Here is a 5,228-nt window from a genome sequence, read left to right as displayed (position 1 = left end):
AAAGGAGTGGTTTTGACACTCCCTGAAGGAGATGTATGGGTGGGGCAAAAGCATAGCAAAAATCCCAGCAAGATTGCGTGATGTCTGAGGACCCTTCCAGCTCTGATACCATATGATGCTAGTAGTTGCTTGTGAACACTTTTTAGAAGAGCCTGAAAGAGATTAGGACAGTAAGAGAGAGAGCTGGGGACCGTTGGAAAACTACGTATCATTGACTAAAAATAAGAAAGTTGAATTTGTTGCACGTCAGTCATATGCCAGGTACTTCTTACTTTGTGTTTTCACAAATGTTATCCCATTTAGTGTTCAGAAGAACCTATAAGGTAGGAATTATTATCCCATTTTTCAGATGACAAAATCTAGGCTCAACTTGTCCTAGTAGCTCATCTAAGTTGTGCAGCTCGTTCATGATGCAGAGAAATGTGAATTCAGGTTTCACATTCCATGGTGTCTCTTAGGAAGGCTGAGCCGAGCAACATGCTGGCGGGGCTCAGGCTGAAGGTTTGGAGAAACGGATTCAGGCGAAGTGGGGAGCCCCAGTCACTGCTCCCTTTATGTGACTGCAGTAGCAGATGGTTTCACCGGAATAGGGACACCTGCACCCCTCTTTGGGCATTTTTTTGAGATGATAAATGACATGAGGAGACATTTTTGGGCGAAGGGATTGCAATCGATAAGACCAGGTGTCCTTGTTGGAGGGCATGGCCAGGTGATGCTGAGTAAATATTCCTGAGGTCCCATGAGGTTCTCCTCCCTGACCATCAGGACAAGCCCTACGAGTGAATGCAGGGTAGATAGGCGCTCATATTTGCAGTCCATTATGGCTTATAAGCAGCCTCAACTTATTTCCAGGGGGTGAATTAGACAAAATGGCAATGACCATTGGAAATGAGAGAAATTGATTATGTACAAGATTTATTCCTTATTCAAAATGATTTGATCTTCCTTACCATCCATGTAATTTATTTCTTTGAAGTTTGGTCTGTTTTTCTTCACAAAAGATCTATAAGACATAAGTATTTATATTTAAATGTCTTGAAAGGAAAATAAACATCCTCACAGGGTTATCTGCTGTACAAAATTCAAATCCTTGTAAGTGACTTTGGAAAAGTCATAGTCTAACTTGGTAGTTTTACTTCTCAAGTGACTCATTAGAATATTTTTATGATGCACTTGAAATCGTTAATTTTATTTATTAAAGGTCTTTGAGTCTATAAATGCTGACTTAAAAAATAGAAATTACTGTAACTGTGGATGTCTTTCTCCTTGAACTTGGTGATCAAGGTGGGGGGCAAATACTGGGATGAGTCTTGTTACCCCCAAACCACTCCCCTAAACCATTGCCAATTTCCTTCCAGCCCAAACTAGTAATAACTTACACCTGAGTTAAGGAAATCTTCACCCTTGGTTTGTAGAGTTGGCTGAAGACCAAAGAGTGGCCTGAATCTCTGGGTCCAGTGGGTGTCACTTCTAGATGAACCATATTTCTTGGGCTTTTTCATTAGCCTTGGATGGGCGGGTTCATATTTTTCTCTACCAAGGAAAAAACTGTTTCAAGAACCAAAGTACAAAACATCTATTTTTCTTTGCTCTTTCTTTTGTTTCCATTTTATCAAATACCATCTGGAAAACATGGAGAGATATATTGTGATATATAAATGTGTTCAGCATCATCGCTAGAATAAAGAGAGAGTTTAAAGCATAGTAAAGGGAAAATTATAGGATGAGCTGGTGGATTTTAACAGGCTAATGATAGGATCATCAGCCAGTTCCAAGTATTCCCTAAAACTATGTGTGTATTTAGCTGTTTTTGCTTTATTATTTGTTGAGTTTCAGGATTTATGTATGTATCTTATTGAAAACACAGAAAGATACCCTAGTAATTAAAGTTAGGCTGGCTTTTATCATTTCAATAGAATTTAGACAGCAAGTGGCTATATTACAGGCAGTTGGCCTAGAGATTAATTTATGCTAGTTCCATATACATGAGTGCCTCCAAGTTTATATTATTTTAACCCAAGTCACTCCCGAGGATTGGAAGAAAAACAAATGGTTGTTTGCTGATACCCCCATGCTATATTATTGTGGCATTTGTCCTCAGCTAGTGAGATCTCTTCTTTTCCCAAAGTACCTCTAATAGGTTTGATAATAAATGCCAACACATTTCTTGGAGACTGGCTGTTTTATAATAGTGACAGTTTGAGGATTACAGGACAACCAATATCTAGTCTCTATGGCGTGCATACACTTAGAAGGGCTTGGACCTCTGCAAAACTCTTTGAAAGATCACATCCTTCTTGGGCTTTGAGTGTTTGTGTCCTGGGGTGTTTCAGGGTTGACCCTGGACAGCACTCGTGGCTATTAGTTCATGGTGTTCTTGGGAGGCGTTTGAAGTCAGCTGGAGCCCTGCTGATAGAGCTGCTGAGTGCAGCGTCGTATCGACATAATTTCATGATGTGTTTGCATCGAGGGCTCTGGTGCCCTTTCTGAGTGAGGTAAGCACTTTTGGAGCCAGTGTTGACAAAGTTATCTGCTTGTTACCCACTTTTCAGGAGGCTTTCTGTTCTCCTGCTTCCCGGATATTTTTCCCTCTTTGTTTCTCCACCAGTGATACCTTCTGATGTGCATTATTGGTGCTTATTGTTCAATGGTTTAGAAGTTGAAATGTAGCCAGAGATTTTCTTTCCACACACCATTAATGATGTAAACCAGAGAGCTTCCTGCAAAGAAGATAGGAAGTATTCTTTACTAAAATGCTGGAGTTTTTTCCGTTTCATTAAACTAGATTATTTATTTCATTGATCTGGGGACACTCTAGATTACTGCGGCACCCAGGAGTTGGGGATGTCCTACAAATCCATCGCCCCTGCCCCCAGCAGCACCCCTAGGCCCGGCACCCCTGTCCCTATAGCCGGAAGTGTCCCATCGCCGGCTCGATGCCAGAGCCGCTGCCCCTTTCAGACCACTGTTTAACGACTGTGGACCGCCCTCCATGGGCTACGTGCAGGCAGTGAAACCACCTGGCGCCCAGGGCTCCCAGAGCACTTACACCGACCTGCTGTCGGTCATAGAGGAGTTGGGCAAAGAGATCCGGCCCATCCGACCTATGCTGGCAGCAAGAGCGTCATGGAGCACCTGAAGAGAGGCATCATCCGTGCCCGGGCCCTAGTCAGAGAGTGCCTGGGAGAGACAAAGCGGAATGCCCGCACGTAACAGGACTCGACTCCGCCTCAGCATCTGGACCTTTCCGGGCCACTGCAGAGCCCCTGCTTCTCCCTGGCCTTCACCCCGAGTTGCACTTCCCATCCTGGGCTTCCTGTCCTGTGTCCTTTGGTGGGTGCCCTCCAGGAACCAGTGGGCGGCTCTCACTCCAGTCGGCAGCTAACTGGAAACCCCCAAAGGAGTTAGCAGCGAGGTCACTGTGAATCTCACCCATGACCTGTCAACAGTGTTGATCCAACTGGAGCTTCCTCCTTTCTGGGGCCCACACCGCTCAGCACTTACCCAGGACTTCTCACCACTTTTCCCAGACCCCTTCTCCCCAGCAGGGCCTCAGAAGGCCTATCGCCTCCCAGCCCTGTCTCCTGGGCCATGGCGACTCTTTTCTCAGTGAGTCTTTTGCTAAATATGCCCTTTTGTATAAATAAAAGATAATTTGGAAAAAAAATTTGATATTCATTAAAATAAAAATAATACAGTTTTCCCTACATTTATTTGAAGAACTGCTCCTTTGATTAAAATCCTGAAAATTTGTAACCATAGTGGGGGAAACAGTTTCACTTTGACAGCAGTAATTGCACTGGCCTCAGAGGGATCCCTGTCCCACTACTAGAGGCTGATTCTGTCCCAGAAACACTGGGCTCAGCTGAGGAATCACTGCTTTGCTTTGCCACATGAGAGAGAGTTGTCTTTCATCCAGCCTGTATCTTTCTGATAGCAGATCTAGTTTTGTGGGCGCCCGTGAAGTCAGAATCCCATTTCTACCACATCCCGTGTCCCTATGGGCACGTTTCAAATTGCTCTGGGCCTTGGCTTTTTCTGTCTGTAGAAGGTTAGTTCCTTTCTCTCCAGCTGAGATGAGGATTAGGTGAGAATATGAATGGAGAAGGTCTGGCACAGTTGCCAGCCCTCTGGTGGCACTCCATCCAAGTCAGTTTCCTTTTTCCTCTGGGGAACAGTCCCCATGACTGTGCTTGAGGACCATCAAGAAGCAACCTCCGCCAGGGAAGCTCCCTCCACCCTGGACCCACCCAGCAGGTGCACTCAGAGGTTGTTTCATTATCCACCATAGAGTTTGAAATTCTATACTGGTGGTCTGTCCTTTGGTTGATGGACTAAGATGATGTCACGGTTCAGCAATATAGCCATTTCTTCTCCCTGGGGCATTATTGAACTTCAGTGTTCCACTGAAGTCAGGAGTGGCCATGTTAGCAGTTTTGGCCAATGACATGGGAAGGAAGGCCATGTCACTGTCACTTCTGGACAGAGCCTGGTGAGTCAGTCTGTGCTTTGCCACACTCTTTCCCTCTGCCACATTCACGGGTCAGATTCTAGTTGCTGCCAGCTGGATTCCCCTCTGCAGTTCCCCTCAATCAGCAGGTTTTCCTTTCCCCCACTGAATCACGCTGGACATCCGGTGTGAGTGGTTATAATCCTTCATGGCTGTAAACCCCTGAGATTAGGGGGTTGTTTGCCAGTGCAATATAACTGAGGTATCCTGACCGATGCAGATGATAATGATGGTTATTAGGTCTTTAAGATATTGCATTAAAATTCAAGTTGTCTTGGAAAGAGTAGCAATTTCAGCCTTTACCACCTGAAATCTTAGAGTGGGAGGGGATTAAAAGATCCAGGGAACAACAATTGGTGTGACTGTGACACAGATAGAAATGTAAAGGATAGAATGCTGAAAGGAACTAGGACAAGCTGTCAAAAACAGACTGCACACTTTTTCCAGTGGCCCTTTGCCAACACTGCCTGTGACCCGGAAGGTCAGAGGCTGCAGTGAGTACCTGAAGCAGAGAGATCTAATAGGGACCAGGAAGCACGGATTTCAAAAAGCCTCTGGAGGTGCTAAGTAAATAGGTTTTGTGTTTAACTTTTAGTTTTAATAAAAACCAGGTCTTAGTCCAGTGGTTCTCAAACATGAGAATCGTCATCACCGGGAAGGGTTGTTAAAACACAGCTGACTGGGTATCAACTCCAGAGTTTCCAGTTCAGGAGATCTG

The 5,228-nt window shown here is 44.8% G+C and overlaps 1 pseudogene across 1 annotated transcript; it reads left to right on the top strand.

Moving 5' to 3' along the window:
- The first annotated feature begins 2,844 nt into the window (after positions 1-2,844).
- LOC309814917 (cyclin-dependent kinase 2-associated protein 2-like) lies at positions 2,845-3,316 on the top strand (annotated as a pseudogene). Its single transcript has one exon. The product of its transcript is annotated as a cyclin-dependent kinase 2-associated protein 2-like (transcript).
- Positions 3,317-5,228: the final 1,912 nt, after the last annotated feature.

This window comes from Mesoplodon mirus (genome assembly GCF_964341445.2).
Source record: "Mesoplodon mirus genome assembly, chromosome: 13".
Taxonomy (NCBI): domain Eukaryota; kingdom Metazoa; phylum Chordata; class Mammalia; order Artiodactyla; family Ziphiidae; genus Mesoplodon; species Mesoplodon mirus.
The sequence above is the reverse complement of the archived record's forward strand: the minus strand, read 5'-3'. Positions and strand labels throughout refer to the sequence as shown.